Below are 27,042 nucleotides of genomic sequence, written 5' to 3' on the forward strand. Positions count from 1 at the left end.
TTACTTAACTAAGAGTTTAATGTAATGTGTAAGCCTTGTTGAAGATTTACTTCAGAGACCTTTCACTTCAGTTCTTACAGTGTGTGTATATGTAGAAACTAATCTGCAAAAACAGTTTATTTTGAACTAATTGTTTTCATAATGTCCGGAAAACCAAATCACTTACATTTTATCAGCCTATTGAGATTAAAACAGTTTAGCTTCGCTCTTCTCACATAATGCTATAGTTCTAAACGTTCAGCCTGGATGAGGCAAAATACAGGGTAGCCAATTAGAACAGAGAGCATTTACATACACCAATGTTAAAAGCACAACAAAAACAGGCTGTTTAAAGTATAAAGAGAGGTATAGAAATGAATGACTACTGTGTCGGTACATAAAATCTCAGAAATGTTATAAGAGCTTCAAGAGGAAAAATAAAATACAAGAAAATTAAAGGATGGGAACCTTTTGATTTATTACAGTGGTTCTCAGCTCTTGTCCTGAACTGCCACTGCTGTGCATGTTGTGTTTTCTGCTTTCTCACTCAACCACTTCAACTTAGGAACTCGCTTATTAATTTATTTTTGAAGTTTCTGCATATTTAAGCCATCAGGATGTTAAAATCATTCAGATTGGTTTGATGCGAAATGCTCCATTCTAGACAAGGTTGAGTTGGAGTTGTCAGAATTGTGGTGATAGAAATGAGGCATTTCAATGCCTTTAAAAGCTAATTTGCTTTAAGTTTTTACTTGAAATGGTTCTGTATGTTTCCTGATGCCTGGGATTTTGGTTTATGATCATTTTGAGATAATTATTGATTAAAATGTATATATTTTAATCAATTCATGGTGGAGAGGAAGATGCAGTGTGCAATAAGGCAAAAAGAAAACCAGGTCCCAAAGAAAACTTACCCCAGATTTAACACCGTCTTAGTATTACTGGCAGAGCAGAGGATGTGTGGGTTCACTGGTCATTTTGGGTAATAAATAAACTGGTTATATTTTGACACTGTCAGAACTAAACCTCTCCAGACTTGTAACATCAGGAGAAAGAAAAAGCCTCGAGTCTGAATCAAAGTTAATGGAACTAGATTCTTTTTTCAAGTAATTTTGGAGCATTTCTGTTGATTATCCTCCTGGGTTGCAGGGGTTGCTGAAGCCTATACCAGTGGTCATTGGGCAGAAGGCAGGAAACACCCTGGACAGGTTGCCAGTCCATCACAGGGCAGACAGACACTCACACCTAGGGGTGATTTAGCATTTCCAGTTGGCCTGACTGCGTGTCTTTGGAATGTGGGAGGGAACCGGATCTGTCGATCATAAAATCTTGAAATTTTAGCACAAAATAATGTGTCAAAATTCTAAAAAAAACGGGGATTGAAGGTTTTGTCGCAGCACTGTAAGTTTCTGTTGTGCACATTCCAACTCCTAGTTCCTATCACCACCACTGTATAGAAAATCTGCATCAGTAAATGTTTCAATGCACCATTTTTATGCTAACCACTCTGAATAACTTTATATCTAAGTGATTGAACTATCCTAACATTGTGAAATAGTCAAAAAAGGAATTCCCCTTTAATTAATTTGTGTATTGGGAGCAGTTATCCAGTCTTCCACCAGATGGTGGTAGTGCTCCCTGTAAGATAGTTGCACCAATAGATGGCAACATAGAACTAAGCAATATTACACATAAGGTACTGTGGATTATGATGTTCCCAAAATTCATAGGTGGTAGATGGTAAAGCATTTCCAAAACAAAGTATAGCAAATATTTATTTCCTGTGCAGCGGTGTCCAGAGGATTCTGATGAGCTCAAATCAGACGTCTTCAGATTTTTGTTTTATTGTTAATGAAGAATTACCGTGCTTTCACATGAACTAATCTGAACCTTATTATTTTAGTATGTGTGTTAATAATGATAAATACTAAACTTCTGCCTGAAAGATCCTTAAATGTTCCATGTGGAGGGACTTATCAAAGAACACAGATGCCTAAACCATACCATGAACTACAAAATAGACAAATCATCTGAAGTAAGAGTTGGGAAATCCTTCCATTGTTGCCAATGTCAATAAAACCCCTCAGAATTAGTCTCCAACTACTGTGAAGGACCACGCAGTGGGGCTGGCTGTAGGCTGTGATTGCAGGAGGTTACAGCACATAAAACAATGTTGTCTGTTCTTCAGTCTCCCGCTGCGCTGCTTTTAATAAACCTTATTAAACCCTCCATCATCTGAGTAACTTCTGCGTTTGCTGCGTCGCCGTTTGTGGTCAAGCGGAGTCGCCAATGTGGGCGTAGAACGCAAAGCATCGACTGAAACACGCAGCAGCCCGTTGAGCACGAGCCTGCTGTAGCCCACTGGTACCATTAGTCATCCTCACTCGCTCTAGGTGGAAGAGGTGTTTTCTGTGCGGGAGCACGAGCGGATCAGACACAAGCGCAGTCAGTGAATGCAGACCGAGTTGGAGGAGGAGAGCGGAGAGCTCTCGCTCTGCGTGACCGTTTCAGCACCGCTGCGAGTGGACAGCGCAACAGCTTTACAGTTTGCGGTCGTGATTTGAAGAGCCCCCTCCCAACCCCACCACCACCACCCCCTTTCTGTTTTAATTCCCACCCAGGGGATGGAGTTGGTCGTATCGGAGCACACGGCAACTCGGCTGATGAGCCAGGCAGCGGGAAGCAGTCCACGCCGGGGTTAAGTTGATAATGCAGAGGTGGTGGACACGCCAAAAGGAGCAGGACCGAGGAAGGGTGAGTGCGAAATGGGCCAACTTTGAAATGCAACACACAGATTTATTATACATAGAGAGACAATATGCACGCATCTCGTTCCGCGAGCGTAAGCACCGCTCGTGCACACATCCCTACAGAAATGCAATTCTTCCAAAGAAAGTGGTGACGGGAAAAATGGAAAAAAAAGCTTGTATATTCTGAGTAGTGCTGAGAATTCCAGGTTTTATTGATTGTTGGAATATCGACCAAGAAGAGGTGCTGCATGGCATCGCATAGTAATATTGTTATTGATACAAATCATTTACAAGTATCCTTTCAGGGAATGCTCCTCATGACCTGCATGGAGTTTGCAAATGGCAAAAAATCATATTGAAGGGAGAAACTGTCTTATTCTGAACTAGTTTGTTGAAGCCACATCTTTAGTGCCAACAGGTTTGTCAGTGTTCCATCAAAGCAGGGGATTCAGTATAGAGTCCTATATGAAGGAGCATGGGTGTTAAGATTGATGGCTATTTGTTTAATGTATTGCACCTGCTGTTTGAAGCAGTTAAGTAATGGGCAAGTTTACATGAATTTTATGGCATGTTGATAAACAGCCCCCTTTGGACGTGGATTCCCCTAAACACATAGAGTCAACAAGGAAAAGAGAAAAGGGAAGAGAAGACACAGGTTGTGGAATTCTGAGCCTGCCAAGATGCTTTTTCAGCCTTGCAGATGCTAGAGCTGGAGGCACTTTGGAGCATATGGTTTTGATTAAGGCTCATGCTGGACAGTGAAAAATGGCTTGTGCGACCTTTTTGGTAATATTGCACTGTCACCTGATAAAAATGAATAATGAATGAAGAAATGTTAATGTCACTGATGTCAGTTATTGTACGAAATGGCTAAAGAGAAATAAGAGCCAGAAGCAGCTTTCTTTCTGCCAATCATGTTGGCAATCTAAGTAAGTGATTTTGTGGATAACTGCTTAATGTACAGTGCTGCGCCAAAGTCAGAGTCAAAGTCTTTCGTTTATTTAATTTCCGGTCAAAACGGCCATTGAGTACAATTTTCATTTTTCTGAAAGGATTAGATATAAGTTAATCCACTTGTAGAAGGAAGGGAGAGTCAAAGGAATATAAGTAAGAGTGAGTTTCCAAAACTGGAGTTTAAAAAATGATTAAAAGATACAGTGAAAATGGAACTCAACAACCATGGAAGGAGCTGGTAGACCACCAAACTGTCCCCTCAGATAAACAGTGCTTAAGGCTTTCATGTTTGAGAGAGAGGAGATAATCAAGCTCCACTCTTCCTTCAAATCTGAACAAATCAACAGGTGTTTCTGTCCATCCTTCCACTGTGAGAAGACAACTCAGCGCTATGAGTCTGAATGGATGAAGGATAAGTAGCTGTCAAGAAGCTGTTACTGAGAAAAGGAAATAGAGAAAAAAGAAGAAAATTTGTAAATTAAACAAACAAGCTGCTGGTGTTCTCAGAGCATAGGACTGATGACTGATTGAATCCAGACCTCAACATCACTGAATGTGTTTGGGATTGCGTAGATTGTGAGAAGCAGAAAATGCAACCTAAGAAGGAATTTTGGAGGTGTTGAAAATTTTCCCCCCAGATTTCTTTGAAAAACTGAAATGAAGAAGGAATGGAAGCTGTAATGAGGATGAAGTGTGGGCACACTGCATACTGAAAACATTAGTTATTGAGACATCTGTGTAATTTTCTGTTAAGTATGTTTTTTTTTACGCTTTTTTCTGGACACTGAAAAATGAATAACGTGTACTTGACGGCTGTTTTGACCGGAAATTAAATAAGAGTAGTCTCTGCCCTTAGCACAGTATACTGTACAAAGAGAAAACCACATCAATACTATCAGATCGCTTCTCCATTAGAAAGAAACGTTCAGACAAAGATTGAATTAATTACAATAATAAAAAAGAAAACTATATTTTCTTTATTTTTTTACTATTGTTTTTCTGAAGAGTGACTTTGTTTAACCCCTTAAATGGCCAGGGCTCAAAGTTTTATTACACACTTCTATAACATAAGAATAGCTCAGTCAGTTTGCATTGAAGTCCCTGTAGTTACTGAATAGTACACCTGTATGTAATAAGTCTGGGATTTTAAGGGGTTAAACACAATTTATTGTAGAGAAAAGACAGAAATGGCAGAAGGAAACAAAACGATTCATTTGTTTTTACAAAAGCAAATCATAGAATCACATATTTCCTTACATTATGCTGTTTTTTTTCCCTCTTGGAAACACTATGTATAATTTAGATATGCCACCATCAAGTTAACTGCACTAGTGAACAGGAGTCTACTCTGTATGCTTAATGCATGCGCCATCTACACATTTGACATTTATTATTGATTACTGAGTAGAGTTACTGTGCTCCATCAACTCAACAGCAGCCAGATGCTAAAAAGCATTTCACTGTTTACTACTCAATCAAATCTCAGTGGGCCCCACATGAGGATCAAGCATTATTTGATATATGGAGGTCTGCACTGGCTTGGCCAGGGTGTGGTTTCTGATTTGATGGTGGCTCAGAGTTCTTCCACCTTTTAAGCAAGTTAATGATGATGAGATTGAATGCCATGCGAGCAATACAATTAGACTAGGAATAAATCTAATGAAATTAAGTTGATTGTCTAAAACTAGACGCTATGCATAAACTATATGCCCAGACCTAGATGGAAAATTTGGCACCTTGTTTAGAGTTGAAAATGCTGGACAAAGCTGATGCAGCATCTGTATGTGTGAGGAGAATGTTGGCTTCGGTAGATTTCCAACATAGCCCCAGCAAAGAAAAGAGAGTTAAGATTTGCCAAGTACCGATATGCAGGGTTCTGTCATGGACAGAAACGCAAGAATGGCAATTTCATGTCTTATACAACCTTTAAAGTGTGTTTGAGAGCTACTATCTTGGCTGTCATACAAGAAATTCTCTAAGAGATCAAAACCCAGTAGCCACGGGGGGAAACTCTTCTCATATCGGGTTTGTTAACTCAGCTTCCTGACTAAGCATAAAAGCAAATTTAGGACAGTGAAGCTTAGTGTGATAGGGAACTTTACACTGTTACCCTGCCAGTGCCTTTCATATCAGTACAGAAAAAAAAGACATGGCTTCATTAAACTCGTCACCAAGCCCCGCCCCCTCTTTCTCTCTCTCATCCATAGTGTAACTAATGCACACTCAGTTGCAAGAGTTACAGTATTGTGCAATAGTAAGACAATATCCTTCATTTATTTACTTTCCAGTCAAAACATCCATTAACAGAGAATTCTAATATGTTTTTTCATTTCTGCATAATTAAGTAGTTAATAATTTGGAATGGTTTTATGTGAAATGCTTCATTATAATAAACCTTTGTGAGTCAAAACTGTTCACAGTGAAGGTGATAGGAACCAGATGTCTGAAGAGTTTAAAGCCTCTAAAAGCCTTTAAAAGCTTAAAGCGCATGTTACCTGATTTTGCATTGCAGACATCGTGACCCTGTGAAGAAATTTGTGAAAGTTTCTCTACAATTAACCATTTTGCATCACAGCACACTGAATGACTTCGTTTACATCTCAACAATTTAATTATGCTGAAAATTTGAAAATCAGTGGAATTCCCCTTTAAGTGAGTTCACTTTTTTGAATATATCTGAGAATGTTAGATATAAAATAATCCACTTGCATAAAAAGGGAAAATCAAAAGAAAATAAATGGAAAAAAGAAGAGCTTCCACCAAAATTGGAGTCGTAGAGAAAATGGGACTACTAGCAACGCTGCAAGAGCTGGAAGACCACCAAAACTGTCTCCATCAGATAAACAGTACTTAAAGCTTTTATCTTTGAGAGAGAGAGTAGAAAATTACTCCACTCTTGCCTTAGATGTGAAAAAATCCACAGGTGTTTCTGTCTGTCCTTCTTAATGCTATGGGCCTGAAAGGATGTGTAGCTGTCAAGAAGCAGTTACTGAGAAAAGGAGATAGACAAAAAAGAACCGGGACTGACCTTAATATCATTAAATGTGTTTGGGATAACTTGGATCATGAGAAGCAGAAAATGCAACCAAATTCTAAGACTGAACTTTGGAGGTGTTGAAAAACATCCCTGAATGCAAGTCTCACAAATAGAATAAAAGCTGTAAAAAAGGCAAAGAATGGACACACTAAATGCTGAGAAATGTCAAATAATATTTAGCTGTTGAGGCTTCTGTGTAATTTTCTGTTAATCATATGTTTTCTGTATTTTCCTGCCATAGCCTTAATGCCTGTTTGACTGGAAGTACCGTAGGTGCATTTTGTAGGTTTACAGTTACTGACTGCAGCCCATCTGTTAATGCACAATTTGTCAGTCACCTTCCACCCTGTCCATAAATGATAAAGGAACATGATAGGACCACCAAAGGACCACCACTGGGCAGATATAGTGACAGCATGTTTTAGGCACTGCTGCAGTTTTTAAACGCTGTGTACACTAACTGGCCACTTTATTACAAACACCTACCACATTGAAACACCTTGTAGGCTTACAGTTAGATACTGCAGCTCATCTTTTTCTATGCACGGTTTGTGTTAGTCATCCTCTAGCCCTTTATCTGTGGTCAGTTCCCATTCAAAGAACCACTGTTGGCTCAGCAGTGACAATGAAGTATTTAAAACTCCCCAGCAACATTGCTGCGCCTGATACACTCATACAAGCGCAATGAGTTTAGATACAAGATAGTTGTATCTGCGCTTATTAGATAAGCTATAAAACTAGCAACTCAGTGTAGATCTTTCAGGCACCTATTGTTTGCCATTAGATTAAGATAATTAACATGTCAACAGGCCAGAACTGGATTGATTAACTTGTGCCCTGTTAGCGTGCTGTGAACACTAATTATTGACAGGGTTTACAAGCTTGTTAGATTTCTATCATAAGACTCAGCGTCTTCTCACAAATTAGATCAGTGACCGTAATGTGTGTGGCAAGTTTGTGCGTGCCTGCATGTGTGCGCATGTGCGTGTTTGTGTTTGTCTGCATGCATTTCCAATAGGACATCTTTGGTCAAATAGAGTGTCTTCCCTCCAGCACGTCTCCATCGCTTTCCCTCCTGGCTGGGACCATCTGCTCAGTGTAGTGTTTGGCCAAATTAATCATTTACTGATTGTAACTCCAAAACTCACAAAAAATGGACACAGTAGTAAATATCGCCACTGTCATAAGAAAATGGTGACATTTTGCTTCAACTCCACTACACAATATTGACGTAACAATGCCATAAACATGTCATATGCTGTCATGAGTTGTCATGACAATGTTGTGTCACCAATGCTCGTACTTGTCAAAGCAGATGTCAAGACATAATGTTATGTAGCAGGGTTCAAGTGAAGTGTTACCAAGAAAACCTTCTATCTCCATGATGTTAACTTTATGGGAGCAAGAAGGGAATGTTCGGTAATAGGGTATCAGTATAGGGGGGCATCATAATGCTCTTATAAAGCTGCTGATTTATTATTTCAATTTTTGGGCTGAATTAAGATGTTCAGAGGATTTTTATTTGTGTGTTATTACACATCATAATCTAAAACAAGCATTGTATCTATAATTTGCTTATTTTCTTATGATTTATGTGAATAACTCCAATAGTGAATCACATATTATCTCCAAATAAAGACAAGTGGACCTTCTATTCTAAAATAAAGATTTATGTACTAAGATTGTATTAACTTTTCATGTACATACCTCATTCTATTAGCATGTAGTCTACTTGAACTGTGATTATTAACAGTGCTTGTAGTCAACACCTAACCTGTTACAATCTTATCAGACTGTCTTAGTAAAGCATCAATTGATTGTCTTCATGTCAGTAAATGAAGTGCAAAAGATTATGATGTATAATTTACAAATAGTGTGCTCTGGAAATATTTGATTCAGCATAGCTGTTGCTTAATAAATTATTAAAGAGCAGCCAATTAATTAGTAGTTATTGGCCTGTAAAGGATTAAAAAGAGCATTACAAGGCCAGTACTGAAGTATTACTGAACATTCTTAACTTCACTTCTATATGTAATGAGATTTTATTCCACATCATTTATTTCTATTGGTTGATTCATGATGATATGTTTACGCGATGTAAAGGGCAGCGATGTATAAAAAATGCTGTAAAAATTAAAAATGGAAAAAAATAGTGAGGTTTTGTTATGACAACAATAATATTTAACAGTAGATTGAGTTGCTTGTGTGTTTGTATGTTAGCATGATATTGAAACCATTGCTTTAGTCACTTGATTAACACTCATGACCCTGCAAAGCTCAGTACTTACCCTCTTCTAACACCTATGTCTTTGTAATTAGCTCATGGGTTAATTTGGGTGTGTTAAATGAGTTTGAAGATAAACTCTGCAGTGCTGTGGCCCATCAGAGTTTGACACTGCTGCTTTAAGCAATACTGCAGATGCTTTGGTTCAGTCTTGTGCTTTCTATAAAATGCCATAACGTAGAGAGGGGACTTCTCAAGACCTTCTAGACATTCAGAGATGGCCTAATGATTTCTGTGAAATAAAAAAAAAATACACTTCTGTAATTGTTTGTTCATTTTCATTTAATAATCGTACTTGCAGAGTTTAATACAATAAGCATTATGGTAATTCTCTTAACTGATTGTTAAGATTTGGTCAGGAACAAAAGGGTTAAAAATCCCAGGAAAAAAGTTATTTAATCAGGATTTTTCTTTGCTGCAGTATCTAGATAGATACAGCCAAGCAAGCTCTCCCATTGGTTAGGATTTCTGGAATGGAACTGAAGGCCTAACATATAGTAACCGCTTAAATAGTTACGAACTGACAGTGGAATCAACCAACCACGTTTTGATTTCAAATGGGTGAGAACAATTTTGTGAGGAAAAAAAAGTCACTCTGGGCCTTTGAAACTTCACTGAATGTGAATATGAGTGGCAGCTTGACTAATATGTTCTAGTCTGTTATAATGGAAAAGCAGCTCTATGTCAGACTTTTTCCTGAAAGTCACTGTAAAACTACCAGGTAAAATATATGTTGAAAGTTCTGCTACAAGCTTTGAATAAAACTTGGAATCTCTTTTTCAAGCTTCAAATGTCCTGGTTTAATCTAGAACAGCTAGAAAAGGGGTTAATGTGAATCACTGTTAGCTTGCTGCTAACATACTACTACAATCCCATAGGAGGGCTGGCAGAAGTTAACATTATTGTGTCCTCGTTTATGACCAAGTCTTGACATTTATGGCCCAAAATATAGGCCCAGCTCTAATAGTCATAGTTCACAATTTATAAAAGAGCCACTCTTGGTTCCCTAAAGAACATTTCAAAGGATAGTTCTTTAAAAATCACAATGGATCCATGCAACTCAAGGTTCTTTAGGGAACCAAAAGTAGTTCTTCTATGGTATTGCATTCGTTTTCTGTTAACATGTCTCTGCCTAGCTCCCTTTCATTACACCCCTAGGGAAGTCTATTTTTTTACACCTGCTTATGTAACCGAACATGTAAACCCATAGATTGGCGTTTAGCTCATAAGATCACTTGTTTTCTACATGAAATTAGTTCTATGATTAATCCTTTTCATTGATGCCATTGTAAATAGGAGAATTTGATGTAGCAATCAATGAAGATAGTTCGATGTGCATCAAACCTGCAGCTTCTGAGGACGTTTTTCCTCTTGAGTGGTTTGTTGGTCACGCTGATTACCTCAGACAATGCTGCTTTGAAGTCATTATCCCCATGAACAGTCTCTTCCCTGCTTTCTGCAAGACACACATACAAACGCACAGGAGTGGAAGAAAGAGCGTGAGTGTTTACAGCAGGATCTGCCTGATTACTAGTACCCTGAGCTCAACAAATAGTCTAATAACTCAGAGCTGGGAACCAGATTACAAACATTTGAATAAAAATCAACACTAGACGGGTTCATAAGCAAAGCCAGAGGTTTAAGGTGAGCTTATAGACCAGTGCTATTTATTCAAAAACTGGTTCATGCTCTTCACAGCAGAGAACATTTCCACCCTGCACGGTGCTAGGCTCAAGATACGAAAATGTTTGGAAGCTGTTTGTAAATGCACTTATTAATTTATGTCTGCTTACACATTTCTATTGGCTTTTACATGCAGGCATTGAATATTGAACAGACTTAGCCTTCCTGTTTGGTTTAGTCTTGTGCAGAAGTAAAGCTGAGACAGATGCCTGGCTAAAGAAACAGTGACATGTTGGAGCCGTGATGGCCCCAGGGGCAGAGCTGGAGTAAGGAGTATGTCCTGCCTGCTGCCCCACAGTCCGTGAGCACCAGACAGCTCCTCAATCCATACATAAACACAAATACAAAGCCTCGATGCTTAACTGGCAATACAGATGATTACTTTGGACAGCTGGTGTAGATACTCATTGAATTTTATTGAGTAAAACTGAAAGGGCTGAACAAAATGCACTGAAAAAGAAAGTAATGCACTGAATGTACTTGATTCAAATGTACATTTCAACAAGAACAATAGACATTAAAGGGCCCAAACAAGAAAATCCACAAATTGCCCTCCCTTTTGTGAAACAAGAGGTGTATAGTGCATAAACATTGTGAAAGTTTCAAAACATACAATTTACTCTCTACATGGAGAGTTTCAGTCTGTTTTGAATTCACTGTGGTTGTGATTTCACAAAAAACAGCTCATTTACATGTTTAGCTCTGGCCACTTTCATTAAAGCTATAAGGAGTGTTCAAGGCCAGACTTTATGAACTTTATGAACAAGGCCAATACAACACAGCCAATAGACCACTGTAGTCGTGCATCATTCTGTAGTCCTCCTTATTAGGAAATCCGGGTCTATGCTCCATTTCTCTATGGCCGGAATGAATAGGGTTTTCGAAAAATCGCCTCTATCGCACCCTGTGTTAAATGAAAAAGTTCAGAACCTGATACGTTTTGTCTCGTGTAGATTTTTCTCTCAAATATCACTGGATCATCCGAATTACGAGGTCGTTAAAGAGCTATAATACTAATATTGCTACATGCGAGCTAAAGCTACTGTGCATCAATTTGATGTCACTAAGCTACACGAAACTAAGGCGGGCTGTGCCGGTGCTCTGATGAGTTGTGCTACCTTATCAAAATCTTATACCGTAGCTTATTTTTACAGGTATACCCGTAACTAAAACCTCTAGGTAGGATATTTTGATAGGCTAAAATGCCTTATCAAAAATACTACCCGTTTTAAAACTACGAGGCTGAATTTAGCTTCTTTTTTCGCAGCTTCTTGTTCGAATGATCCCATTCCACCTTAAATTGTGCAGCAGCTGTGACTAGCTATCACAAACATTAGCAAATAAGACTAAATACTGACCTGTTGGTTCCGCAAAAATAAGTTTATGTTACTCAGCTGTCAGGCGGAAATAGTGAAACCTCCTCATATCATGCCTTTCATCCCTCCATGAAACTGAAGTCAGCTTCTTTTTCACTGGCTGCTTGTTCGAATTTTCGAAAGTCGAAACAAAAAGCTGGCGAATGTCCTGAGAAAATGTCCTCAGAAAAATGTTACCAGCATTAAAATAATAATTAGGATATTCTGATAACTGAAATCAGTTCAATCAGGGGTGAGCAGTGATATTAAGCTGAGTCTGCACTGGATTAGCCTGAGTGCAGGTACCTTTTCAAATCAAGCTAAAAGAAAAGATCTATTGTGTTTCAGTGAGCATCAGATGAAGAACAGAGAACTGCAGGGAAACCTGGTTATTTTGTTCGGACTTCTTTTTATCACACTCAGTCTGTACATGGAAATGTACACTGCTAAAACCTGCTTAAGGAGACTACCAGTCTAATGATGTGAATTCAGTGTGCAGTAGCTTTAGCTCACATGTAGCAATAGTCATATTTCAACTCTTTAATGACCTCGTAGGGGCAGTGATGGGCTGGTTTGGGAACCAGCCCTGTGGCAAGTATGCTCACTGCCCCCTAGTGTGTGTCTTCACTAGTGTGTACGTGGTGTTTCACTGCACGGATGGGTTAAATGCAGAGGTGAAATTTCCCCACTGTGGGACTAATAAGGGTCACTTAATTCAGAGGATCCAGTGGTATTCGAGAGAAGAATGTTCATAGGACAAAACGTATTGGGTTCTGAACATTTTTATGTAATACAGGGTGCAATAGAGGCGATTTTTCGAAACCCTATTCATTTTGGCCATAGAGAAATGCAGCTTAGACCCGGAGTACCTAATATGGGCATAAGAGCATGGCGCCGACTACAAAATGACGACAAGACTACAGTGGTCTATTAAGACAGACGCCATTTACATATATCAGTCTTAAAGGAACAGTAACACAAATTCTGTTTAGTTCTAACAGATAAAGGGAGGTCGGAAAATGAATCTGTTTAAGTTGAGGCCATGGTGGTCTGACATGCACTCTACATTGGCTCATCTTAAGGTTTTGCTGATGGTTCGCAGGTGGCTTCTGGGCCTGAACACATTAGGCTTGACCCTCTCCATTAAGCCTGCATCTGTATTACCTTCAGAATGCAAAACAGGGGCTTTGTTTGTGAGGATATCTTAAGCTCTCTTCTTGCAAATAAGGTTTGTTTGCTAGGCTGCACCACGTGTTTGATTTAGAATTTGCTTGACAAGCAAAGGGATATTTTAGGAAATCCTCCACGATGAATGATGAGTTACATGGCGTAGTGGTGGGCTGGCAGTGCATTGACAAACAAGTGATAAAAGGGGCCATGTGCCACATGCTCCACCTAAAATGCTTAGGATCATATGTGAAGATACACAGATACTGAATATGGCATAGCTGAATTGCATGTGAAAAGAAAAAATGAGCACGCCGAGCTGCATATGATACATTATTTGACCAATTGTTTATATCAGACATATCATGTATGTCATATTAGACGTTTTCTATTTTAACTTTGTCATTTCCAGTTTAGTAAGATTTTCCAGTACCACTGGTGCTGTAGCCACATGCCTCTGAAGCCTTTGATGCGCATTAATCTTCCATGAGCAGCTATTCAAACCTGCTTTAAACTTCTGTGCTTCAACACACTCAGAGGAGAATGCTAGCTCTTATCTCTTACCATGTCAGTGGATCCACCTGATTGACTGGTGTGTTGCTTAGTGACAGGAAAAAGAATGAAATATCCTCCATCTTTTCAAATTTAATTGGGTCTCAAAAGACCCCTGATCATGGATGACACGTAGCACACCATGGCTGAACAGTGCTTTTACTCTGTGCACCCCTTGGGGACAAGTGCCTTGTTTCTGAAAGGAATAGACACTGAGAATCCTTCATACTTTTGCATCATCTGGGGTGTCTTTCCAGATCAGTGGGCTTTATGCATCATTCAGCCCTTTATATTAAGGCAGGCAAGCCAATCTGGCAATCAGATTCATTCTCTCAGACCTAAGCCACTATAAAGCCATTTCATTCTAAGTTGCATGGAGTGGCTGATAGATTCCCTGTGTGGCGTGAGCAGCATGTGATGGCCAGCTCCTGTGAAAAAGAGAGAGAGCGTGAAAGAGTGCACTTTGCCAGAGCCATCAGCATCATGCTCACACATAGATGCTTTCCCTCACCTACAGCTGAATTCATCTCCCAGACATCAAGGCCCATCAAATCACGCCCTCTATCCGAGCTCGGCACTCCAGATTAAATATTTCATACTTATACATGGCTCTGGAAGGCAGGCTTGCCCACAGACATTAAACTTCAATAATGAGCTCCATGCAAAAGTGCGCTGCAAAAGAACAAGGAAAATCCCCCAATAGGTGTAACTGTCTGCATGTTGACACTGTTTTCTGAGCATTTACTGATTTATTTCACATTTTTTTGCCCATAGTATCTTTAAAACTGTTACTTTTATTGTGTAAAATTTTTCTTACTTTTTATTTCATCCTTTCTTCAGTGCTTTTATTTTCTTTCATTTCTTTTTTTCCTTTATGCTTTTATTATTTACTTTCTTCTTTATAAAGCATTCAGAGATGCACTTAATGAATGAATGATGCAGGAAATGTATTATATGTCACTGCTGTTGGAGCAAAACCTCGTATCTCAATTTTTGTCGTTTTTTAAGTTTTTGACATAATTTGAAAATACCTGTTGCTCTTTGCATTGTGTGTGAATTTCATGATGAATGGACCAAAAGAAATGGCCAAAATTGACTTGGAAAAAAGTCTGGTTCCCTTGACTTGCATTAAAAGTAAAGCACGTGTTTCCTTCTCCTGTTAAATTCTCATTTGGAGATACAAGGTTTTGTTCTGACAGTAGTGATACGGTGATTATATATATATATATATATATTATATATATATATATATATATATATATAATTAAGTACAAGTAAGTCATTTTTAGCATCAGGAAATTGCCTTTATTACAGCTTTCGTTCTTTTCTAAAGACTTGCTTTGAAATTGATTGTATTTTCTGCTTCCCACAAGCCAAGTAATCCCAACTGCATTAAATGATGTTAGGGTCTGGACACTGGGTTGGTCAGTCCATTCTTTTGAGAACACCAGCAGCTTCTTTCTTTGATTTGAAAAATTGCCTTTTCTCAGTAACAGCTTCCTGACACATCCTTTCAGACTCACAGTGTTAAGCTGTCTTCTCACAGGGGAAGGATGGAGAGAAACACCTGTGGATTTTTGTTTCAGATCTGAAGAAAGAGTGGAGCTTGTTTTTCTCCTCTCTCTCAAAGATGAAAGCTCTAAGTACTGTTTATCTGACAGTTCTGATGGTGAACCAGGTCTTGCACGGTTATTAGAAATCTTATTTTCTCTACAGCTTTCATTTTTTATTGATTGAAAGTGCTGTTTTTTTCACTGACTTTCCTTTCCTTCACTGGCTTTCTCCATCCTTATGCGAGTGGATTAGCTTGTATCTAATCTCTTCAGAAACATCTCCTAAAAATGAATAACTTGTACTATATAGCCATTTTGAAAGGAAATTAAATAGGTCTAAATAAAGGGTGGTCTCTGACTTTTGTACTGTATTTCAGATGTCCAAGCTGGCAAATGAGCATCGTTAACGTAATTTAACACTGTGAGGACTGTTAATATAAGTAATAATATAATCATGTTGGTTGGATGTGTGCGAGTGTTCAGAATTCTGGCTCTGTAACTGTATAGACGGGAACAAAGAATCCAACAAGTGATGTGCTGAGGGCCTCTCATTTCGCAGAATTGCTTGGTGGGAGATCTCACATTGATACACTGCTTCACTGTTTCTAAATGAAAAATCGTTCTGCTCATAAGAGAGAACTGACCATGATTTGTCCAAGCTGATGACCTATGGTTGACGGAGTTTCTGGGTCTTCGCTTTGTTCTCTTGATAGCGCAGATGGAGGCGATTTCATGAATTGTCCACATTATGGAGCAGAATAAGCTGGGGCAGAATAATGAAATTTCAGCTCTCCGATGAGAATCTGATCATGCTAAATGGAACAGAGCTACATACTGATAGCTGCAGTTTGTTCCACTCTTACCTCGTCTGATTTCAGCATGGAGCTCGCTGCAGTCAGGGAGGAATCACTTCATTCAAACCGGGCAAAAACAAGGAGGCCTGGAGACTCACTGTGGAAGCACAGAGAGAGAGAGAGAGAGACAGAGAGAGATAGAGAGAGACTCAACTGTAGATTCTCAGGCTTTGATAAAGGGATGTAATTATTTACTTTGAACTTCCCAATTAATAATGCACAGGCTGCAACCTGCAGAGAGGGGCACACCACCCAGCACTCCTCATCTATAACTATAACAGGAAGCATGCTAATTGACTGATAGCTCTGCGAGGGAGAGAAGACTGCAGAGATATTAATGATAGCCCCTCTCAACCTCTTCTTCAGGGTGCAGTGTGCACGGATGTGTGATTGGGATCTGCTCGAGGTATGGGGCGATTATTCGGCGGCTAATTACCCACCTAATGTCATGAATCTCAAGTGCTGTCCTGAACCCTGATGTTTTCTGTTTTTCTCTCAATAGGTGTCACCTTCTAAATCATTCAAAATGTTTTTCTCCTCTAAGAATTTTCTATGAAATACAAAAAACAAAAACGAAAGGAATTGTCAGCTTTGTGACAGGAGGTAGCACTAGTTTTCAACCCTACACCACCACCAACAAAGGGGATATTATGCAGTGTGCTTCTTTGAACATTAGAGGGAGTTTCACCTATCTGACTCAGAACAGGCAGGAAGCTGCCTTTACAAGCTAGCAGTTTTAAATATCAAAAACATACCTTCTTAATACTTTTGGACAGTGTACCTTGTAGGCACCTTACAACATGTAATGCAGTGTCATGTATAATGATACTTGAAAAGACAAATTGTCTAACACTCTTTTCCTCTGAGACTTTTTTGACTTAGTTAACTTTGTGCCAAAAGTTTTGCATAAAATAATACAATCTACAAGCAAAATATTAAGGATCAATGTGTAAAAAGGGGTAAGAACAGGTAAATAATAAGATGGAAATCATATGTACAGTCATTGTCTGGGCCATTGTGAGCACGGAATACTTGGGTCAGATACAATACACTTTTAAGGAAGCCAGAACACAATGTTATTAAGAAACATAAATAAATAAATAAATAAATAAATACATACATACATAAATAAATAAATAGGAACAATTAAGTATGGAGAGGAGGACCATAATAATTTAAAAGCTGTTATAAAGCCTCATCAAACTTGTAGCTGGTAATTACCTAGTAATTACTGGTTTTCTTTATGCTTTATTATTGAAGTGTTGACATGAATAAAAATACAACACAAGCACGATACAGACCCAATGCTTAGATTTTGATGCTTATTGTCCAAATGAATAAGCTCTGGAAAATGCTTGGTTCCCTTTAGTTACTGCATAACTAAGTAGTAATAAGCAGCCAGTCAATTAGCAGCTATTGTGTTGATATTTTAGTTACCAGCTAGCCTGCTGTTGCCATTATAAAGTTTAATAAGGGGCATAATAATGGGCACCTAAAATCCCATGGATCAGATCAGATTAAAAGGGAAGTATAATCCCCTCCTGTACTGAAGTCTTACCAAATAGATTCAATTATCAAATGAACAGTGTGTGGGATGGTTCAAATGTAATGTAACCAATGAAGTATTGTTGTCATGGGCTTTCTATAGGTTTGCTCCTTTATTGTATGTTTAGACAGACACATTCCTCTGGGAGCGAGATAAAATGACCACACTTCTGGGTTGAACAGTTCACTGCACAGTAGGTGAACTCAGAGCCACCTAATCTTTGGACAGTTTAGAAACTGAGAATGTAAGCTTTGAAGTGCCAGGCAGAGTTCCAAATTCCACTTTGCACTGGGCTGAAATTCTCCTGTTCTTATTCATTATATAATAATAAGAAATAAGTGAGAGCTGTAATATGTGCAAAGAAGGTACACAAACCTATAAAACTATAGCCTAGAAAGAAATGGATACTTCAACCAAAGGGTATGTACTTGTTAATGCATATTTGTTAATATGATCTTATTCAACAGGGTTAGTTTGGTTTGATGTGATATAAAACAATAAAACTATTACCTTTAGAGGAGAACTTTGGTAAACATGCCTTTTAAGCTACACTATGTACGTTTTGGGGATTTGGAGACCTCTCTGGTGGAAATGTGTAATTGTACACAAAGTGTAGAAGAAAATTTTGTAACTTTGGTTGTGCTTCCTACCTGAAGCAGAGTATGAGTATTCAAAGTGAACTCAGTCAAAACTTGGTGGGGTTGGTGTGGCTGCAGGCTTTGTTTCATCAAAGCAGGAGCACACTTAAAGAGTTGTTTAAAGACTGAGACTGACTGATTAAATGAGTGGAATCAGGTGTGCTTTGCTTGTTTGGAACAAAAACTGTGCCCACACTGGCCCTTTCTGGGTAAGATTGTGCACCCCTTATGTGAGTGAATTATCTACTATTGTTACCATATCTTCATCAGTATAATGCTGATTTTGCAATTGAGACCTAAACATCGAGCTGGGCCTTCTCTCTAACCCTGCTGGTGTGACTTTAATACATAAAGACATACAATGATGGTCTGAAAAACTCTGATCCAACACCTCTGACTTTTAAATTATTACTTCAGGCTTTACAGGGTGACTCTAAGCAATGCATTCACACCATATTTTAGCATGTTTTCATTTCTCCTGACTCAGTAATGCTACTTCTTTACAAAAAAAAAAAATTACATAATGAAGCTTTAAATTCAAAATCAAAAAGTGTGAATTTTGACAGACATTTGTCGAGAATTTCTTACATAGTGTAGCTTCAATAATATGAAATGCATGTGAGTAATAGGCTATATTTCCAAAAAATTTGTAGACTCCTTTTCATCCTACATTTATTCTAAAATCAAGGGTTTTAATAGGGCTTTTCCCCCCCTTTCCTTCAGTAAGAGGTTCTGCTCTTCTGGGAAGACTTCATGCTAGATAAGGTCAGTCACTGATGTCGGATGATTATTTCTGGATTACAACTGCTACTTATCTCAAAGGTATCTTTCACTCCAGAGAACACAGTTCCACTGCTCCACAGCCCAGTGCTGGGGGCCTTTATATCCCTCTAGTTGACACTTGGCATTGGATATGATGACCTTAGGTTCATGTGCAGCTGCTTCACAGCATCCTGATTTATTAGCAGTTCCTTTCTATGGAGATTCTACAAGCTGTGCCAGTAATGAGTGCATCTAAAGTACTTAAATTCACTAATTAGAAGGGTACCTTTGGACATATGGTGTACTTTGTAGCTTTTTGTACCTTGCTGTTTTTCAGTAATAGTTTCTGGTTAGTGCATATATCTATATTTATATTTCAGGTATTATTACATTATTGAGAGCAGATGCAGGTGCATGATCCAAGCACTATAACAAACGCTAAGTTGTTCCAACTTAAAATGGTGCAGAAGCCTGCTGTTCCACGCTATAGCTCATTTAATATCAAACGCAGTTCACTGAGTGATCTTAACTGAAGTTTCAATACTGATTTTTTTCAGCTAATTCTGACAATAGTCACTCTTTTTCAACTATGGTTTGGTGAAGGATGTCTTATATCTGACACAATTACATTGTAAGTGAGAATTAAGATTTTGTGTTAAGGTTCACAGCTGAGAAGCAATAATAAGTCCCATTTTCAAGGCAAGGCCATTTATTGTTATTGGCCCCAGGAATTAATTTCACAACCATCCAGCACAATGTCTTTAACCACTGTGTTTCTGCCACTGTTCAGACTTTAGCACAGCGGTGTTCAAACTTTTTTCAAATAGGGCCAGATTGTACCATGTCAAAATACCTGAGGATGACCTATTATTCACAAATGATTCAAAATATTTTTCTGAGAGGTACCATGTTTCCTATCACTGTATAAAAGATGCAGGTTTTCTTTATTTTGGGGTTGCTTAAAGCAATTTGGATTGGTAAGCACTTATATAAAATCATTAAATCGTTTAAGGGAGTAACAATAAAACATGTCTAATGTATTAAGTATATCCTTTTTCAGGTGTTTACAGGTTCAGTAATTAATGAGACAAACTAAATAAAAAATTATACATTTTTTAGTTTTGTTAAATCGTGCTCTTTTCAAATATCAAATAAATGCAGCAACCACATACATAAATAACTTTATTAAATAAGAAGGGCAGATTAAACAACATAAATAGCCGAATTTTTGTTCGACCTTAAAGGGTTAATATTTACTGATGTACTGAATTTGCTCTGATAAGAAGTTGGTGCTGTTAGAGTCAGGTAGCTGCAGTTGGTTTACTATCTCTCCCCTCTCCTGAATATTTATTGTAGTGTTTATTTATATTGAATTCATTTTTCACATATAAGACACATGGATTTGCTGTGGCTCTTGAGGTACACATTATTTAAATTCTCACCAAATTCTCAGTTCTCAGTGTTGAATTTGTGCTTTATGCAGTCTTGACTAAATATAATTCAATAAATGAAGCTGCAGATTTAGTCATAAAAGAAAGGCTCTTAAAGTTTAGCTAACTTTGTTACCACCGTGTGGCACATTACACTGTAATTACACAATACTGCTGCCACCATCAGGTGAAATGAAAAACTGCAACATACTACCTGGCAGACTTATAACACACTCTTAAACAGAATTCATGGGCCAATCAAAATCTGTCTGTGGGCCACATTTGGCCCTGGGGCCAGACTTTGGACATCCCTGGTTTAGGAATTAGTGGACAGATTTTATGTTGGAATTTTAGAACATGAGGACATTCACTGTACAGTTATTCACTGTTACCCTTTTTTTCTTTGCACTACTTTAACCATCTTTTTTGTTTTGTAATATCCTACTGCATGTATAATTTTCAAATCAAAGCCTTGTTTCATGACGAATAAACCAACAGAAATGGTCCAAAATAATGCAAAATAAAATCTTGTTACATTAAAATTGAAGTTAAGAATATTTTACCCTCTCAAAATGATAATTTTGAAGATGCAAGTTTTTGTTCAATAGCAATAATATGCTGAAGCAATACACAGTTTGTGACAGATATATGTACAAATATACAAGCAGCGCCTTGATGCACCATAGTATGTGTCCACAATACACCTGAATTTAACATTTAGTTTACTGAAACTGAAGCTTATTACTCAATTACAGGTAGCCCCACCCACTAACTGCTTGAGATGAAATCAAAATAGACATTTTTTACCGTCTTGATTCATGTCCTTGGTCATTTTAAGCACAATCCATTCTGTCATATCATTCAAAAGATAAAATTCGTGTTCGTGCTTAATCTTTGATTGAAGTGTAGTACCTTCTGCCTGCCTCTAAACGCAGTTTTATATATCTTATACGTGTTCATGTTAACACAAATGAAGAAGTTCACGAATTTGACAGTATTTGTGCTGTTCACTAAAGTTTTCTGCCACGCTGTGAGGTGAGTCAGCTGATAAAGAAGCAATGTGAACAGACACAGTACATGTTATATACTCATGCATGGGTTTATTTTAGTGCTAACTTGACTTCATTTTTTCTTGCTTTTGCAGCAAAAGTGTAAGAAAAGCAAAAGCAAAGAGGATTGCTAAAAGGCTAGCCAGGTAACCAGCACTTCGCCTCATCTACATTGTAAAATGAAGTAAAATTCACTAATTAGAAGGGTACTTTTGGACATATGGTGTACTCTGTAGCTTTTTGTACCTTGCTGTTTTTCAGTAATAGTTTCTGGTTAGTGTTTATATGTATATTTATATTTCAGGTATTCTTACATTATTGGGAGCAGATGCAGGTGCATGATCCAAGCACTATAACAAACGCTAAGTTGTTCCAACTTAAAATGGTGCAGAAGCCTGCTGTTCCACGCTATAGCTCATTTAATATCAAACGCAGTTCACTGAGTGATCTTAACTGAAGTTTCAATACTGATTTTTTTCAGCTAATTCTGACAATAGTCACTCTTTTTCAACTATGAAGGATGGTGAAGGATGTCTTATATCTGACACAATTACATTGTAAGTGAGAATTAAGATTTTGTGTTATGGTTCACATCACGTAAAATAAAATCAACAAATGAAATGAATCATGCTTCAGAAACTACAGAAAGTTTAAATATTGTAGCACTTTATTTTTGACAGTTTATTTATATATTATTCTTTGGATTTTCTGCAAAACAGATGGATTTTGCTGAGCGTCAGGCTCTGACTCCATGTTCGTTTCAGAATGCCCACTTTTTATGATTCAGTCAAATCCCAAAGAATAAGATCATGTCCTGCCCACAATTATTTCCCGCTTGAGAATGCTGTTTCTCTTGGAAATACATCACGTTAAGGAATAAAAATGTGTTCTGATGGCAAACATTCCTTTAGCATGTGATCAAGGCTCATGCCTTCATCTAAGTACTGTTTCTGCTGCCTTTTTTAAATGGAAGTCTCTCAACAGCAGGGCTGGCTCTAGCCATTTGGGGGCCTGTCTAAATTGTATATGTTTATAAATGGCTAATTTGTGATTGCTGAAGTTTTGTGAAGCTGAAACTTTCATTAGACCCTAGATCCACCACTTATTCTTGTCTTGCAAGCCAAAACCAATGACATAACGTTAACACCACATAGAACATACCTCAGTAATTACAAAGCAGTTGTTGGGGGGCGTCTACGGGACCCTAAGCAGCTGCTTATGTCACTTATTAGGTAGAGCTGCCCTGCATCTTCCTATCGCAAATTTACTCCTTTAAAGGTGGAGGAAAATCAACACAATAGCAGTTGAGCAAACTTTAGTAAATGGAGCTGAATATGTAATCAGCTGCACATGAAACATCTCCACCTACTTTTTTCGCAATCCTCCCACAATTTGTGCGGCCTCACCTCAATGCATAAGTATGAAAAATAGAAGCACATGTTACACTTTACCATGCACACCATAAACTGCGCATGTAGGCTTATGTTCCAGTTTCGTACATAAAACAAGGGCAGAATGCATCTGATTTGTACCTAGTATTTGTATCAGGCCCTAAAACTTACAAAAAACTCACCTGTGCAAAATAAATCATAATCTAGTCTACTAGCAGCAGAGAGCAGGAGGTAAGGAAAAGGCAGGCTGACATCTTAGGATGAGGTGACCGATTGCAGACTTGATGAGATTACTCTTAACCCTATTTCCAGGGGCAATAACTCAGCAGTGGAGCAATATGATGATTGATGCTACATCACATTCTCACTTCGAAATAGCATAGGGGTTCTATTGCGTCCAGGGGGGTTATTTCATACAACCTCACCGAGGCATACCACCTAGCTTTCTTTTTTATGCTCGGCTCTGCAGGAGCTCCAGGGCTTGCTTTCTGATATTTTCTAGATTTCTATGTCACACCCGAGCAGAGGGAGCCATAGATTTGGAGGTGGTGCCGCAACACACAGCTGCTTTCTCACACCTTACCGCGCTCTGCAGGTGACTGGGTTGAGCACAGTGGGTGGTCAGTTCAAATTTAGTGCTTCAACACTCTGTCAGCACAAGCATGCAGTCACAACAGTCTCAAACAGTACTGACTGGTCATTGATGACCAGCTACATATTACAACATCTAGCTGGATATTGATTTCTCCATTTAAAGGGCCCTTATCCTGCATTTTCTTGTGTTTTATTTTTTCCCTGTGGCTCACCTGTCCACCTATGACATTTGTGAGGGTTTATGTACCAAAAACAGACAGACATAATTCATTTTTAGATGGCATTTTTATATTGCCATAGACTTAAACTGGCTGTTTTTATTATTGTGCCTTTAAGACAATACAAGTATATCACTTGTGTTCTGATTGGCTGTCCTGTACTGTGCTTCATTCAAAAAGCAGTCCAGGCTGAAAAACTCCATATAATTTTAATTTGAATGGATTGATCTAAGTTGTTGTAGGCTGAATAGGAAGATATGTAAATGTGTTGGTTTTTGTGACATCACAAAACAATGGATTCATAATGGGCTGATTTTTGCTGCCTAGTTTGCATATAATGTACTGGGCAGTGGATTGCATGTTTTGAAACAACATTTACATACAACATCAAACTCGTTTATTTTGAATGATTATTATTTGATTTTCCCTCTTTTATTTCAATGATATAGGCCCTTTAAGAAAACCTCTCAAAAAACCTTGTACAACACAAAGAGTGGGGAGGTAGTAGTAGTGCTGTTTGAAAGCGTTTATAACTCTCGTCAGGACTATGTGGGTGTTCTTTCATTGTGTATCCCATGGGGGATGCTATTGTTGTGTTGCGGGGGAAGGTTCAACATTGAGATTAATGAAAAACACAATCTTAGGCCGGAAAAAATGCATTCTCTCAATCTACTCTGCATCATGCTCGCCAGCGGCATGCTGGTGACTTCGGCTTATGTGCACTCATGCATGCAAAGCCGCTGAGATTTCCTCCTGAAAGATCCCGAAATGGCCTTGGGCACTTTGCCTCTTCCTATTCTGAGTAAAGCCACTACATTCATCACAGACACACACATTCACGAATACTTGTTGCACCATGCGAAAAGCAAAGGTGGATAAAAAGTTTAAAATATGTCAAAGACATGCCCAGAATGGAAGCATATTTTTAGAATCCATTAGAGAAAGCTGTATTTCTAATATGGAAGCTGACTATTTGAATTTTATATGCAAAGAACTAATGATTAATGTAGCAAACATCTTTGTGCAAATGGAAAAATGTCTTATACTGCATTATATTAACGGTAATAATAATAATATTAATAATAACAATAATCTTTATTTACATAGGACTTTCATTTTATTTGCAAAATCTAAAGAGACTACGTCTTGCAGTTGTTCTTGATATATCATATTTCACAAATTTCATATCCAAATGTTTTGGATGAAATTATAGCACTGAAACAACTTTAGTGCATATAGTGAATGATCTAACAATAAATGCTGATGTAGGTGAGGCTTTGGCACTGCTAGATTTAACTGCATTTAACACTATAGATCACAGAGCAATCAGCTTAAACAGCTTGAAAACTTGAACTTTCTGAAACTTGGTTAAAATGGGTTTCTACTGATCTAACTGGAAGGCAGTATTTTGTTAGTGTAGGTGAACATGTCTGAGACAAGCATGATATTCTCTGTGGTGTTCCAAAAGGCTCTGTACTTGGCCCACTTTTATTTTCTTTGTATATGTTACCACTGGAACACATTTTTTTAACATAATGAGAGAAGACAGAAATGCTTCTTATTGGTAGTTAAGCAAAGAGATATTTAACCCCTTAAAATCCAGGGCTTATTACGTACAAAAGCTTGTTGTTCAGTAACTACATAGACTTCAGTGCAAATAGGTTGAGCTATTTCAGGTTATAGAATTGTGTAATAAAACGTTGGGCCCTCCAACAGGCCCTGGCCATTTAAGAGGTTAACAGACTGAGAAATCTGGCTCTACAGACAAAAGTTAAAATTAGAAATATTGGCCTAATTCTGGACTGTTTTAACTTTTAACAGCACAGTAATAACATTATTAAAATTGCATTCAATCATCTAAGGAATATAGCATAGATGAGACTTTAATGGTTACAAGATGTTTTAAGCTCATCTTGGACTGAATCTAGCACTTATAAAAAAGACTGAAGCAGAGCCATATCTAAAATTCAAAATATACTTGTAGCACAACAGCAACTGTTTATTTATGTGGAAAAAGTCAAATTGTTAAATGTTAAAGTACAATAATATTTTGGCTTAAAAAGCAAAAAAATATGCTCATTTATGTATATTTGTATAAACAAATAAACACATTTTTGAAATAATTAATTAAAACTTGTTTGTCTTATGTAATACCATGTTTGCTTGAACTTCTTTAAGCAAGGATTTTTTTAAGTGAACAGACATTCACAATTATTGGTTGAATAACCCTGCCATTTGAATAAGGGGCATCGGTGTCGACTCCAAAAGGGCTGAAATGAAAGGGCAGTTAACCACCACTGAATTCACTATGACTCACACAGGACTTTGCAAGTATTTCCAGGCACACAGCCTTGACACTCTCACATTTTCAACATTCAGGATATAGTTTATGGCTGAAATGCCTTTGAAATGATCTAATAATGCTTACTGAGAGAGTGAGGGAAAACAGTACCTTTAAATATGACCAACAGCACTCTTATAAGAGGAGCTCAGATGAACTCACACTCCAGCTCATGACAGTTTATCAGCAGCAGCGTACAGACCTTGTCCAACACATCTTGAGATTAAGAACAGAGTTGTTTAAACTTTGATGGGAAGGCCTGCGGCAACAATGATACAATCATGGTCAATAATTTAGCTATATTGCTGCACAGTTAGCACTCATGTAGGAATGCACACATTACCTGTCAGACTAGAGCTCTATGGCATTCAAGTGTGATCCAACCTGCTCTGAGTGTCAAAGTAATAACAACCCCAGAACATTCACAGTGAAGTATTAAAGGTTATAATGTGAGCAGAGCACCCAGTGAGTACGCTAGTGTGCTCGAAACACTTAACAGGTCTAGGCCAACTTAACACATGACAACTGTAACAATACACTTTTTAAGTGGCACCAAAAATGCCATGAAAGAACCACCTTTGGTTTTTAAGAACCTTTTAATGAATGGATCTTTAAAAGTGTTTTCCAAGTTACAATACAGTGCAAAAGTCAGAGACCACCCATTATTTTTTAATTTCCAGTCAAAATGGCAAGAAAAAAGCAGAAAACATATATTTAACAGAAAATAACACAGAAGTACGGAGCCCTGCTGGTGACATGCCATATAAATAAAAATAATGCGTGGCCATGCCTTATTAACGTGTGGGAAGAAGATCCTAATGCATGGCCACGAGTTAGTAAGGTGTGGGAATGAGATAATTAGGTTGTGTCCACGACTTAGTTAGGCGTGGAAATGGGCTCATGCC

At 38.0% G+C, this 27,042-nt stretch overlaps 1 protein-coding gene across 1 annotated transcript in view; it reads left to right on the forward strand.

Moving 5' to 3' along the window:
* Positions 1-2,605: 2,605 nt before the first annotated feature.
* Positions 2,606-27,042, forward strand: part of LOC118808374 (metabotropic glutamate receptor 4-like) — a 201,215-nt gene continuing 176,778 nt past the window's right edge. Inside the window, exon 1 of the mRNA XM_036570999.1 lies at positions 2,606-2,733. The gene's annotated coding sequence lies outside the window, so the exon portion shown is untranslated. The remainder of the gene's footprint in view (positions 2,734-27,042) is intronic.

Source organism: Colossoma macropomum, unplaced genomic scaffold, assembly GCF_904425465.1.
Source record: "Colossoma macropomum unplaced genomic scaffold, Colossoma_macropomum, whole genome shotgun sequence".
NCBI lineage: Eukaryota > Metazoa > Chordata > Actinopteri > Characiformes > Serrasalmidae > Colossoma > Colossoma macropomum.